This window comes from Dermacentor silvarum, chromosome 2 (genome assembly GCF_013339745.2).
Source record: "Dermacentor silvarum isolate Dsil-2018 chromosome 2, BIME_Dsil_1.4, whole genome shotgun sequence".
In the NCBI taxonomy this organism is placed as follows: domain Eukaryota; kingdom Metazoa; phylum Arthropoda; class Arachnida; order Ixodida; family Ixodidae; genus Dermacentor; species Dermacentor silvarum.
Genome location: NC_051155.1, coordinates 95,970,904 through 95,985,890, shown reverse-complemented (window position 1 = coordinate 95,985,890; position 14,987 = coordinate 95,970,904).

Here is a 14,987-nt window from a genome sequence, read left to right as displayed (position 1 = left end):
GGAAACATCCGGGTTCGCCTCTGACAAAAAAAAAATTATTTCAGTGCTGTTGGGAAAGTGCTGTTAACGGTCTTCTTGATTGCCGTGGATCGCTCCTGCCGAATTTCATGCCACAAGGTGCAACCATCAATGCCCCACAGTTACTGTTCACAATGTCACGTATACTGGCTGCCATCAGGCGAAAACGCCAAGGGATTCTCGATGTGGACAATGCGGTTATCCTCCACGACAATGCGAGGCCACATGTGGTAGTCAGAACCGCCGACAAGGTCCGGTTATTTCACTGGGAGAGTCTGCAACACCCACCTTACAGTGCGGACCGCGCCCCTAGTAATTTAAACGTTTTCGGACCGCTGAAGAAGTTCCTGACAGGACAGCGATTCACGTGCAACGATGAAGGCAAGACAGCAGTCCGACGGTTGCTCCACAGTCAGCCGGACGAATTATACCACAGGCGCATCTCAAGTTTAGTGCTCCTATGGGACAAATGTCTGAACCGGTGTAGGGGCTATTTGGTAAAATAGTGTAATGTACGTAGAATAGTACATATATCTGTAATTACCTGTATGTGCCTTATTTTGGTTAATAAAAAACGGGCAAAGACTTGCAAAGACTTTCCGATTCGACCTCGTATGTTTGTGTCTAAGTATGTCCGTATTTAACCGGCATCCGGCCTACCTGAGTAGTCCATGGTCTAATGGATAGTGCATCGGGCGGCTGTGCTGAGGAAACATAGTTCGGTGACCAACTTGGGTCACAAAGTATGTGGCAATGTGTGCGTAGGTTTGGCCTTTCAACGAACCTCTTTCAGACCGACATGGGCCACTGTAGATACGGGATTGGGTAGGTACCGCTGTTCGAAAAAAACAAAAACTCTTTGACGCTGACTTCGAGCACTGGTTATGCGCCAGTCAGTCTGTGATGGTCTTCATGAACCTCTTTGAAGCCATCTTGGGTCACTGGGTAAGTGCCAGTTGGTTTGTGCCGCTCTACAATGACGAAAATGATCTGTGGGATACCACGCACAGTTAAACACTTAGCGACTTTATTTCAGCGATTGCAAGAGACCCAACTACGGATCCACCCACCGTGCATTCATCTTCCTTTTTCTAGCTTTTCTTCGTACCAGCTTACGTGGTTGGCCAGAGTCGCGCGAGGAGAAGAAAGTGCGCCACAACAAACAAACAAGCAGTGATGTACACGTTCCTCTAAAGCAGGAACGAAAGCTCGTTCCTCGTTCCTTCCCAGTATTGCAACGAGTTCCTGTTACATGTTCCTTTAATGCGAATCGAACGCGTTCCAGTTGCACTTCGAGCATTGTAACGTGTCGTTGCATTGACGTTACATTTATTTTTTAAATTATAATATAGTATCGGATAATCCTGAGGCGAAATAAAGGGAGCAGTTTAAAACTCACATCGAACTACACATATTATACGAATTTGAAGATCGCCGTCAGCAGATTATCTCAAGGTAAAAAGAATCCTAAGAAACATTCCCTGACGAATTTTTCGAGGCAGCAGCGGACATACTCCAGACATGTCTAACTGTAACTTTGGTGCTCGTCTATTACACAAGTGACCCGCCGTCGTTGCTCAGTGGCTATGGTTTTGGGCTGCTGAGCACGAGGTCGCGGGATCGAATCCCGAGCACGGCGGCTGCATTTCGATGGGGGTGAAATGTGGAAACACCCGTGTACTTAGATTTAGGTGGACGTTAAAGAACCCTAGGTGGTCCAAATTTCCGGAGTCCCCCAATACGGCGTGCCTCATAATCAGATCGTGGTTTTGGCACGTAAAACCCCATAACTTAATTTTATTATACAAGTGCAACACATTCAACTTCAGTCTTCAAATGCGCAGTCTGCGCTTCAGATGCGCAAATAGAAAGTTACTCACATGCACCAATATAATTAAATTCCTTGCAGAAGTAACCGCATCGAAAAGAACAATACATACGCGTTGTGGGAAACGGCTCGGTCCCGCAGTCCACGCCAGCAGGCTCCAGTCTCCGCCGGCCACGCCCAAGGGCGCCCAGCCGCATATCTGGGGTTTCTCGTGCCACTGCTCGCGCGTCCCTCCTCTTCTTCGTCCACAGTTGACTCTGATGGCGCTAATCATGTCGGCGTTCCCACACTGCCCCTCCCTCTGCGAAGGCGTTGACGGCAATGGCCCACCGTGGCTGGCAGCAACGGTATGACACCCCAACCGGCGGGCGAACCTTACAGTCTGCTAATGCTCTGAACGAGGATCGGTGGAACCGGCAACGTCCGCGTCACCAAGGTCTTTCAGGAACCCGCAGGCCCTAAAGCTGGCTGGCTTCCAGGACGGACTCCTCGCGAAGATTGGGCAGACCAGGTGGGGCAGCCTCGGAGTTGAGGTCTTGCAGGAACCTAAAGGCCCTAAACGGTCCCTTGACGCACACCTGGTCTGGTTTTCCTCTCCGAGCTCGTTCTGACGAGCGCACGCAGCAGGTCTCCGGAAGGTGCTGCCGCCCGCTCGATGCTTTGCCTCCAAAGAGACCACACCGCACCGCAGCACGCAGGTGACAAGAGGTGAAGATCGCAGATGATCCCGATCGCTCTAACAGTACCGTCGCCGCTACCGTTGGCAACTGGTCTCGACCTCCCGAAATCTCACTGGAACACTGGACACCGCTCACCACGGCCTCTCGAGCCGTCTGTGTTGAACCACGCACTGCAGCGCCGAGGGACGGAGCCGCTCTTGAGGTGGTGTCGGCGTCATCGCGCTCATGACATCCCCTGCCCCGGCGGTGCCATTCTCGAACGGTGGCGCCGGGAACTAGGAGACCACGCCGCCACCAAGTCCCACGCCAGGCTCGGTAACGGCGACGAAGGAGGAAACGGCGGCAGCGCTCGTCATCGAACACCAGAGGTGCAGCTCGCACCGCGGATATGGTCACGCACCAGGCCGGGGTAGGAGTCGCTACTCGCCTTGGAACGGGCGCCGTCAGCCTTCTCCACGGCCATGGTCCGTCCCGGAACGCAGCCGGGGCCCCGCGTTATAGGCGCCAATGTGGAAAAAGGCTCGGTCCCACAGTCCACGCCAGCAGACTCTAGTCTCCGCCCGCCACGCCCAAGGGCGCTCAGCGGCATATCGCGCGTTCCTCGCGCCACTGCTCGCGCGTCCGCCCTCTTCTTCGTCCATAGTTGACTCTGATGGCACTAATCATGTCGGCGTTCCCACAGCGTTTAACGCATGCTGATTCAATGTTATAGTATAATTGAAAAAAAAATTGTTCAGAATACATATTCACCACTTAGTAAAGTCCCTTGTTTGAACTCAGCAAGAGTTGCATCTGGATGTAGGTGTCCGACATACTAACACGTGACAATCTTGAAGCATATAGTCATAAAAATATAACGGGGAACTCACGAAAAAATCAGGGTAGCTTGCGCTAGTGGCGCAAGGCTAAAGACACAGCGAAGCTGATCGGTTCCTAGCTGGTTACGGCTATACGAAGTGATGTTAAGTTATACGAAGTAACGCCAAGTGATGCTCAGTTAAACGAAGTGTATAAGCATTTCCTCGTGGTCCATGGCATCGAGGAACACAAAGTTGCTTAATAGTGCACCAGTCAAAGAAGTGTAAACCTCATGCCCCATGAAGCGGCTCAGCAGCTTTTTCGCCCAGCTCACAGACCCCGAATATAGAATATGAATCAGTGGCTCTTGCCTCTGGAAAATTGCCTGGAATCCGACAAAACGTTTCGCTGTGCTTTGCAGGCAGAGTGTCTTTCAAGTTCATTGATGCTTGGACTGTTTTCGGCCTCACCAACTTGCCACCAGAGCCACGGTGCTGCTCTACAGCTTTCAGGTGCATTTTTGAACATGAGTGTCTCCTGACAGCAGATGTCCCATGTTGTACGCATAAAATCACGACGTTACACAGGACACACTTGACTTCTGAATTTCTTTTTTTGACTGGTCTGGCACCACAGATTGATGCGCTCGCCATTGCTCTCAGTTTCATCAAGACTGAAGGATTGAAGGTCGTGAGCCGAGCTGCATAAAAAAAACAGCAAAACTAGTTGTTACACACGTAAAAATGTGATTCGGAAGTTATAAATAACCGTAGCAGAACACAGATAAGCAAAAGTGCAGAATGAGTCACACAGGCGACACAGAACAGATTTCATGCGGGAAAACGCTTTACCACAAGCCAACTAAGCACCGCGGATTTTCATGGCTTGCAGGGAATCGATCGACCCGACACGTACGCGTCGGCATTCCGCTGTTACCAATTTGGCCCAATTTTCCGGTAACGAAGCGCGCTGACTGCAGTGAGATGATCTTATATTGCACTCCAATGCCACATTTTCGCAGGAAATGCGCACAAAATTTTCCATTTACTTGAAAGATGCGCAACCTGTCATTCGAAGGTGGACTGGCACTCACCCAAAACAGTCGTTTCGGCACTTTTTTGGGGCTTTTACAGCGTAAGCTGTTATGGGCTCATTAGAATAGCCGTTTCGGGTCGCGATGATGCCGCCGCCGGCGTCCGCCGCGTAACCGCTGTCGCAGGAAACGCGAAAAAAGTACTCGATTCCCGCCGGGATCGAACCCGCGCCCGCTGCGTGGCAGCCAGATACTCTAACACTGAGCCACGCAAGCGCTTGTTATCGGACCGCGCAAAAATACCTTCAGGCAAACGCAAGGGGAGACGACTCGAGCCTCCGCCAGTGTGGTGGCGCCATCTAGGTAAGATGCCTGCAAACGCAGCGTCCGCAGGCGCATACGACGATATGCGATTCAGACGAGGCACGCAATCAACGCGCTCCCGAGCTGCCGAGCCTCCGCCAGTATGGTGGCGCCATCTAGTTAAGGTGCCTGCAAACGCGGCGCGCCTGACATGTAAGTTGTAGTTGTAAGGCTTGATTGGGCTCAGCAGACTGCTGTGTAGAGAGCATTACAAGCCGCAGCTCGCCGTCGACGCCGGGCGGACAGTTCAAATCGTTCTCGTCAAAACGAGGCGAACAGACTGCCGCGAAGACCCTGTTGTGTGTGGTGCCCAAATTTGAGCTGCTATTGAACCGCTCCACCAGCTTACGCTGTGACTGTGCTGCGTGTGCCACGCAGGCCTGTGATTTTTTTTTGGATTTTTCGCTTGCGTTCCGCCTACTCTGTTCATACTCTTGCGTCAATTATTAATACCTCATTCTCTGCGAATCTTGCGCTGGTTTTAAAAAGTCTGGGTTCCTCTACAACGAAGGTAAAGTAGCAAGTTAATGTGCACTCTACAGCTTCTTTTCTTTTTCTTAATCGCTGTGAAATGCAAATAGTACTTTAGTAGTTTCATCAGGTTTCTTCTTGCGATATTGGTACGACACGGGGGACGCTTTGAAGTGAAGGAAGACGTCGTTTCGGACTGTGATCGCCTCGGTCCCTAGGCCTCTCGCATTCATCATTTTCTTTAAGAAACGCATCTCACTGTGACAGTATTGGTGGAGGCGCCGGGTAACGAAGAAGAACTCAGGACGAACGATCACGGAAGCGCAACCTCTGCAACTACGCCGAAGCCGCCGCCTGACCGGACTACCATCGCTTTCAATGGAGGCGATTCCTGACGGCGACGACACGCAGTCTTCTGGAGCTACGTGGTAAAATCACATGGTGCCACGGACCTTCGCCGGAAAGGTCGGAGAAGACGTCGAAGAGTGCCTGTACCACTACAGTCGGGTGTGTCGATACAACCGTTATGATTCGGACACCCGGCTGACCAACGTGCCATTGTTTCTAGAAGGCACGCCACGCGGGTGGTTTGCAAACCACGAAAAAACATTAGCCACATAGGAAGACTTCGTGGATGAAATAAAGAGCTGCTTTGGGGACCCGTCTTGGAAGAAGAAGCGCGCTGAGCAGTCTTTGATGCTGCATGCTCAAGTGCCAGGCGAGACTTGCCCAATTTACATAGAGGAAATCATGAAACTGTGCTAGTTTGTAACATGAAAGAAGAAGACAAGGCGTGACATGTTCTGAAAGGGATTGCCGAGGACGTCTACAACTTCATCATAGGAAAGGACATCATGGAGTCTGTAGCTGACGTGATCAAACATTGTCGGACGTTTGAGACTCTGAATACTAGGCGCATTGCACCTAAGTTTGGTAGACTCGCCAACGTCACCACCGTTCTGAGTGTTGACCCAACACCACCTAGATAGCACAAGGCCTGTTCACTCTGATTCATGACGTCACGCTACCTGGCCCGAATTTTCCATTGCCAAGGCTGGCGTGACGAAAGCGATGACGTTAAAATCACTGCTGCTTACTTGGCAGTATCCCCATTAGATTCTATGGCAGTCGGGCCAGGTAGCGTTATGCCATGGATCGGAGTGAACAGGCCTTGTGCATTCTAGGTGGTGTTGGTTGACCTCGGTTCTATATGATCCTGCGATCACGGGTCAAAAATAAGACAAATAGTTCGCGAAGACATTGATCGACGTAAAGCTGCCGCTGCAACAAGGGCACGTGTCAGCGATGCCTATTTGCCTTACGACGCAACGTGTGCGTCCGTTCATGCCACGGGATATGATGACGTGTCCCGATCAAGGGCACCGGAACGACCAACCAACGACTTGCATCGTCGCGATGGCCTGCAGAACGCCTTTAATCAACCACATACCATGGCGTCATCGTGGGACGATCATCACGAATACACAGAGCTTAGTGGAAGGTTTTGTGACGTGCATGGGGCACCTATTTGCTTCTAGTGGGGTGACCGTTTACACATGGCTCGATTCTGCACTGAGCATCGTCGCGTACAACCACGGTTTTACGAGAACAAGCCGGCTTCTCCTCGACGGAACAGTCGGCACGGTAGTGCTCGCTGGACACGGGGCACGTACTTCGGAAACAGCTTCCAGCAGAACTCCCGTGGTGACACGTTCGTTGGCAACAACTTCTGACAGAACTCCCGCAGCGACTCGACCGCCTCCGTATGAAGCTTGATGCCCCCAACTGCAGGCCCGCACCATTCTCCATCTCCTGGTCGCCGTGTCACTTCCCCACCACCGGGAAACTAGGTGGTGCGGCCGATGGAGGAGTTTCTGTGATGCAGAACAAGGTTCACGTCCTCGTAGACTGACTTCCTACGATTGCTTTGATAGACACAGGAGCAGCTGTTTCGGTTATTAGTTTACATTTGAAATCACAGCTAGGACACAAAGTGATGTTTTTCTGGGACAACTCTGCCACATTAGGTGCAGAGAGTGGGGAGTCACTGTACACTGTCGGGGTGTGTGTTGTGAGTGTAGCTTTGGGTCACAGTGTGTTCAAGGTGTAATTTGCTGTTCTGACTAGCTCCACACACGACGTAATCTTGGGGATCGATTTTTTACGAGAGTGCGGCGCCACTGTCGATTACGGCGCTGGTGAAAATCTGTTATCTTCTTTTACTGAGGGGTCTCCGCGCTGTCAAAGAAGCCTCGCCGTCACTGTCGATATTTTCTTGCCGCCCCAGTCAATGAAGACAGGGCCCGTTGATACCTCAGCTGTAGGTGCTGGAACGTTTGATGTCCTTGTGGAGCCGGTCCCCTTCAGCTGCGCCAAGAAAAATATGCTCGTACCGCGTTGCGTCCTTTCTATTAGCGATGAGTGATCCTCATTGTGGGTGCTCAATTGTTCTAGTGAGCCTGTAGTGCCACCCAGTTGACTGCGGCTCGCCCTCTTCGAACAACTTTCGAGCAGTTGTTGTATTGCAGCCTTAAGCGATAAGACAGTAGACCACGTTGCTGTAACTCACTCTACAGAGTCCAAGTTTCTGAGTGTGGTCAACAATTCATTGCCGTCAGAAAAGCGCCAAGCGTTGGTCTATATTCTGGCCAAGCATGCCGCAGTCTTTGATTTTGCGCAGAGTGGGGAACAATTTAATGTACCAGAGTCACGTACTCGTCACGTGATTGACACGGGATTCGCTCTTCCGATCCGGCAGAAACCGTACCGTGTCTCACCTGAAGAGCGCAAAATCATTGCTCAACGGGTGGAAGAAATGCTATAGAAGAATGTCATTCAGGAGTCATGCAGCCGTTTGGCTGCACCTGTGATTCTTGTAAGGAAGTAAAACGGTTCATGGAGATTCTGTGTGGATTACCGACGTCTCAATTCTATCATCAAAAACGATGTATACTCGCTACCCAGGATCGATGACGTAATTTACTGCTTGCATTCTTCCGCGTATTTCTCCTCCGTGGATCTAAGGTCTGGTTATTGCCAGATTCTTATGCATTCGGATGACAAGGATAAAATGGCCTTTATAACCCCGGGCTGTCTGTTTGAATTCAATGTATTGCAGTTTGGCTTGTGTAACGCCCCAGCCACGTTGGAGCGTTTCGCGGATACTATTCTGCATGGATTGAAGTGGTAAATTTGTCTATGTTATCTTCATGACATTGCAATTTTTGGCCGTGCATTTGACGAGCACAATCGCCGTCTTGCCATCGTTCTTACATCTCTTGAGAGAGCTTCGCTCACCTTGAATTTTAAGAAGCGTCACTTCGGCAACCGTGATACTCTGCTTCTTGGTCATCTTGTGGACTAGCACGGCGTTCGGCCTGGCCCTCGAAAGGTCGCTGCAGTTAGCAGCTTCAAACAACCGCAGTCACTACGAGAGTTGCGAAGTTTCTAGGGCTTCTGCTCATACTTCCGTCGCTTCGTGCCTAAATTTGCCGACCTGGCTCACCCCCTGACATATCTACTCAACAAGGACGTGCCTTTTCAATGGTGAGCAGAATGCGAGTCATCATTTAAGCAGCTCAAGTTTGTACTAACTTCAGGGCCCGTACTTCGCCACTATGACCCAGCTGCTGCCACCGACACCAGTGGTACGCGTATATGTTGAACGGCATGACACCATAGAAAGTGTGGTTGCCTATGCCAGTCGTTGCTTAAGTAAACCTGAGCGCAACTACACGGTGACGGAGCATGAATGCCTCGCGGTCATCTTCGTTAACAAGTTTCCCCCTTGTGTCTACGGACTCCGATTCTCAATTGTCACCGACCATCATTCGTTATGTTGGCTCACGGGACTACGCAACCCATCCGGCCATGTCGCCCCACTTATAGGTTTTCACCACCGGAACTCCAACTGAATCGCCCGGTGGGCATGGTCTGAAAAGGCAGAATTGCTACGATGCGGGGGACGCTTCCAAGTGCAGGAAGCCGACGTGTGTTCGGACTGTGATCTCCGCGGTCTCTAGGTCTATCCCGCTCATCATTTTCATTAATAAACGCATCTCTCCGTAACAGTATTATTGTTTATCGCACTTGCATGGTTACGCACGCGCACTACAGCTTTGTGACAATTGACAATTTGAGGAGCTAAAATCGCTGGTAGTTTTATTTCAAGGGGTAGTAGTTTTATTTCACCATGCCCGAGGGGCCCTGCAGGGACCCCTCGGGCATGGTGAACTAACAGAGAGAGAGATAAAGCGAAGAGAGGAAAGGCAGGGAGGTCAACCAGATGAACGTCTGATTTGCTACCCTACACTAGGGGTAAGAGAAAGGGGGAATAAAAAGAGGAAGAGGGTGAGCATTGTGTGTGCAGTGAAGCACCATGACACCAAAGTCAAGTCCCTAGCTGGTGACATGCGTTGAAGACATCTCACATGAACCAAGGGCCAGTGGTCGTTATGTGAATGGGAGACTGCGGGTGAGCCATGGGGTTTACTCGACACTTGCAAGCACTGGATCAGGAGCATCCAGTACTTGAACTGCACTTCGCGCTGACGGAGTATGCAGCTTGATTAAGAGTATACGAAGGGTATTTATGAGGGCCCGCAGCATCACAACCACTTGCCAGTCTTCTTCGGGCAATTTATCGGGAGTCGGCATTGTGGACTATACCGCGGTGCACTGTATCTTTTGATGTGACTGTGGTGCCAGCTGTGGCATTGGTTGTGGCTCCAGCTGTGGCCTCGGCTGTGGCTTCAACTGTGGCATCGGCTGTGGCATCGGCTGTGGCCATGGCTGTGGCTTCGGCTGTGGCTTCAGCTTCAGCTGGGGTATTGGCTGTGGCTTCGGTTGTGGCTTCGGCTGTGGCGGCGGCTGTAGCTTTGGTAGCGCGGGCCAGGCTGTTCCAGTATTGCTGTTCTCCGGTACGACCTTGTCAGAGTTAGACTCGACTCCGCAAGGCCTAGGGGGCAGAGGAGGAGGAGTTGTCGCAGGTGCCGCGCTCTTCATAGAGGAATCTTCGTTCTTTGAAGTCCGACGGCGTCGGGAGCGTCGCTTTCTAATGGCCGCAACAGCTTCCCGACGAGACGAACGGTCTCTTGCCATCTGCTTCAAGACCGCCCTTTCTTTCCTCATTTTAGGGCAGTCCTTTGAGGTAGCATCATGGGACCCAATGCAATTGTGGCATTTTAGAACCTTGGCTACGCAGGAGTCTGCAGTGTGGGGCTGTGCGCAGCGCGAGCGAACTCACGTGCTCTCGCACACAGCGCTCACGTGTACCAGCCTCAGGCATTCGCGGCATTGGAGTAGTCTTTGGATAAATGGACGCACGGGGTGTCTAAAGTGGCCCACCTTGACGTGTGAGGGAAGAGATTCGCCCTTGAAAACCACCTTCACACAACTGGATGTGCTGAGTCGAGTCACATGAGTGATGGCGCAGCCATCAACGGCTGGCCTAATTAAAATCGGCAAGTCGGCACTGGAGATGGAGATGTCCACATCGTTGATGACACCAGTAGTGGTATCACTGTCCATAGGAACGTACGAGCGGACCTTCATGCCGCCAAGTTCCGTAAGTTTGCTCAAAGAGATCCGTGCCGTCTCATGCACGACGTCAGTAGCCAAGACATTTTTTCGTGTATTGACTATGACATCCGTGACTTGACTTGGCGCCACCGATTCGAGAAACACCGAGACAGACTGTCTGTTAAGTCGCCTCAGGTTGTCGGTAGCGAGTTCTGGTATAAATAGAATTGTACTGATATTCCGAGTTGGCCCTGCAGTCGACGTGTTTGATGACAGGTAAGCCCTGGTGTTTCTTCGTTTCGCCTTGCGGCTCCTAACAAGCTGAAAGTCGTCATCGGAGAAGTCCTCACTGCTGAGCGAGTAGACACTGGTATAGTCGTTGTCGGTGTCGCTCTGGAGGCCGGTCCGCTTCCTAGACGCAGCCGCCGCTGAAGTCGCCATCCCCAGCAGAGGTGCGGGGACGTCAACTTGCATCCGTGCAACAATCCATGGTGGCTACCCGGAGAGTTACAGAGAAATCAGGCGAAAACAGCAGAGCTAGAGAGGTGGTGTTCTGGCTCGCAGAAACTTCGTCTTCGTCTTCAAACATGTAAGCAAACTAACGGAGTCTGCGGGTAGCATACGCTGCTGTGAACATTTCAGTCAAATTTTCCTGTCGTACGCAGTTTGTGCAGCTCCTAAGCGGAGCGCGAAGTCACCTTTCGCTCAAACGCTCTCATTTCCACAGAGGCCATGATCCGCACTCTCTTCTGTGTACTTTATTACGTAATAAAGCACATTCAAATAAGCGACTACTATTGGTCACTACGTTCTGTTACACCGCGGTCGCCGCGGGGTGCCGCCACGTGTTCACTGGCTAAGCGCACTGCGGGTCGCTGAGGACAACCGCGTTTGGCTTACGTTTAGCGCGTCGAAGGCACCAAAATCGGAAGTCGTGGCGTCTACGTTAACATCCTTCCGTGCCTCATAATCAGAACTAGTTTTGGCTCGTAAAACCCTAGAAAGAAGATACGTTAACATGCAAAATGAAACTTGAACTGCGCGCCAGGGTGACGTTGCGAAAGGCGGAGTGTTGTGGCCCCGCCCCACTCCGCCGTAGCCTTCGCAGTGCAAGGCATTGCAGAAGGAAAGGGGAGCACAGCGAAGGCAGTGTTTGGTTGCCAATAACTCCGCTTCTGCTGAACGCATTGAAGCACACTTTGCGGCAAAGTATTTCTGAAATAGTCTATATTCACCTCAAATGTCTTTCTCCAATTCAATAAAAAGTAGTTCAGGGCCCCTTTCAGGTAAAAGAGGCCACTATCTTGCATCTAGTTAACATCACCACAATGAAGAGCGAAATGACATTATAATAGCCGCCTTTCAACTCAGTGTTATTACGCCCTCCGTCTAGAGACTGCCGCGTCGCACATGATCTTCGTACGCATAATGCCATACTATAGCTTTCCTATTGCAGCAGGGATGAAAGTACAAAAGCGCACGACTTAATTGTGAGACAGAATTAGTTCGCCGTAAGGGCATCAGAACCACCACATATTACAAGAACGTCTCTGGTCGCGTAAGCACTAAGCGAGAGTCATGCGATTATCGCAGTTAACATAATGCAGTTATCGTAATATTTTGTGCATGACGCGATATGACATGAATGCACGCTTACGACTCTTTTTTTTTACTATTGCTGAGCGATGTTCGCACCATCCCCATTCATGTTTCGTGGCGTCACAGAGTTTTCGGAGTGATCAACAAACCATGACGAGTCACTAAAGCGCGGTATTCACTTCTCGCTGCTACCACTTCATTTAAGTAACACAAGGTGAAGTGCTTTTTTGTGATGTTCCCGAAACACGAAGCGATAATAAAATTGATATGATTGTGGCGAGGGGAGGGTGCGACAGTCACGTATCGTGCGCTCGACACGAGTATTCACTGATCTTACTACAGCGCAACGACGCCCGCGCAACGCTAAGTGCTTTTCTACACCGTAAAAAATGGAAGTCAGCATTTATGACTGTGCTGCCGCCACGGAAGAAGCAGCATTTAAAGCTATTCACGCCGTACACGGCACCTTGTACTGACGCCGAGCTGTCCCCAAAGAACAGGCTCTGCTGGAACTGTCGCATTTTCATCAGCGATCGGAGGCAACACCAGTGATTGAATTCACGCGTCAATTTCTACAACGCCGCAAACAACTGACGCTACGTGGGCCTCGCGCACATCTTCACGTCATCGAGCTGTGTAAAAGAAACGGGCTGATCGGATACCGTTGCATTTGTTCAGCGACGGTGGCGCGGGCGGTCTACTCCTTCAATCTGGCAAATGACTACTTCAAATCTTACAGGTTGGTAACTAAGCTTCCATATATTTTTTTTCTCTGTTCTGCCCACTGCCACGGCATTTGTAATTTACCTTAGTAGTGTCACGTGTTCAAAAGTGCTGTATCTTAGACGTGCAAATTGAGAATGGCTGCATGTAACTTGTATTTAGTGTGCAAAGAGCCGTTTGCGGAATTTGGGTATTCCCAACATAATCAGAATCAAGCTACGGTTACCACTATGGCAGTTGCTCAGGGGTCACCAAAACAGCATTTAGATCAAGTGACGAGGCGACAAAAAACATGAAAATGTGAAGCGTGTATAATTTTAGCATTTAGTATAATTGGCATCAAAAAAAAAAAAAACTGGCCATAGCACACATGAAACATTGGGAAAATACTGGCAGAAATTAATGGCAAGTTGCCATAAATACCCGCGATAAAATGCAAAGTGATCAACTAATGCAGCTAAAGGAAACACTCCCAAAACATGGAACAATCAGTCCAACATTTGTCGGTGCAGTAGGACGACGTACTCGGTGAAATGAAGGAGTCATCTCAAATAGCTATTCTAAAGACAGGAATGGAAAAAGCTGAAGTATAGCCAATGACATTAGGGAAATTAGAAACGGCGACAACACGTTGTATACTTTGAGCAATATAGCCGCGTCCAAATTTAGAAATTTAGGGTCTTCCGCAAAGTCAAAACGGACACCTGCTTGATAAACTAAATAACCAAGTCGTTCGATTACCTTACTGAGCTCACACGAGCAGAAATTGACGACTTGCAAAGGCTTCCGGCTAAGCCAGACAAAGAAGCAGCGGTGTTCGCTCACTTTGTGTCACGTGTCACACGGGACGAATCTTATCTCTACCTCCTAGACAATCTGACAGCAGAAAATAAGAACTGTTATGGATGATGAGGGCTAGAACGTAAAAAAAAAACTCTATCAGTTTGCTCCCTCAAAAAAGTAAAGTTGCTTGTGCGCAATGCAAATGGCGTGCGAGCTATCCAGATTGAATTCTCGAGAAGCCGATTTAGATGAGGTGCAGTGAGCTCGTGCTCATTTCCAAGGTGTCTTCTATCTAATTAAACATTCTTTTTTTTCCACTGATGACGGAATCATCTCACATAATTTATCATAAGAGCTTGGCTTTCAACTCTGTTTCGTACTCCCGTCTTTTTTTTTTTTTGACGAATGATTGGTTGTCTATTTTCATGTGCATAGCAGGAGCTTGAGCGGTAAGCGCGTTGAATTTGAAACAGCTATGGATGCATTGTATAATAAATACATTTAACATCCTTGCATTTACAGAGACGGGCGTTTTGTCGGTTTCCGACGTCAATATTGTTGATCGTTACATATGCGAAAGTGTCTACAGAAAAAATCGTTGAGGTGGTGGTTGTTCACTTTAAACCTTATATTAAAAATAAGCTAAACTACACTTTTTTTCTGGATGATCGGCCGGTAATGATCGTTATGAGTCGATTGCTGTGAAATGTGGCACTGGAATCGCAACCGATTATCGTCCTACTTCTGGTGATTTTCATCAATTTAGTTTCTTAGCAAGGTGCTTCAATACACGACCACGCTAGGTCTGTCGATTGTTCCGATTGGTGACATTAATATTTATTTGCATTTCATTAGTCAATACTAAAACTCTGTGTTGTGGATGTCATATAATCATTAAACACATTTAACACTATTAAATCACCTGCTAGAATAACGACCAACACCGAAAGTTTTTTTGACTTGTGTATTAGAAATCACGATGTCACAGATATGTTCTCAGGAATCCTTAGTTTAGACATCAGTGATCATCCGCCAATCTTTGTTTGCATAGCACGCCCCAAAAGAAAAAAAAATGTCGTACACAGCATGTCTCTTTGTTGCGCAGGAATTTTAATTGTGAGACATTAGATGTTGTTCTGCCAATGGTCGAGAGTATAGATTGGGCGGATGT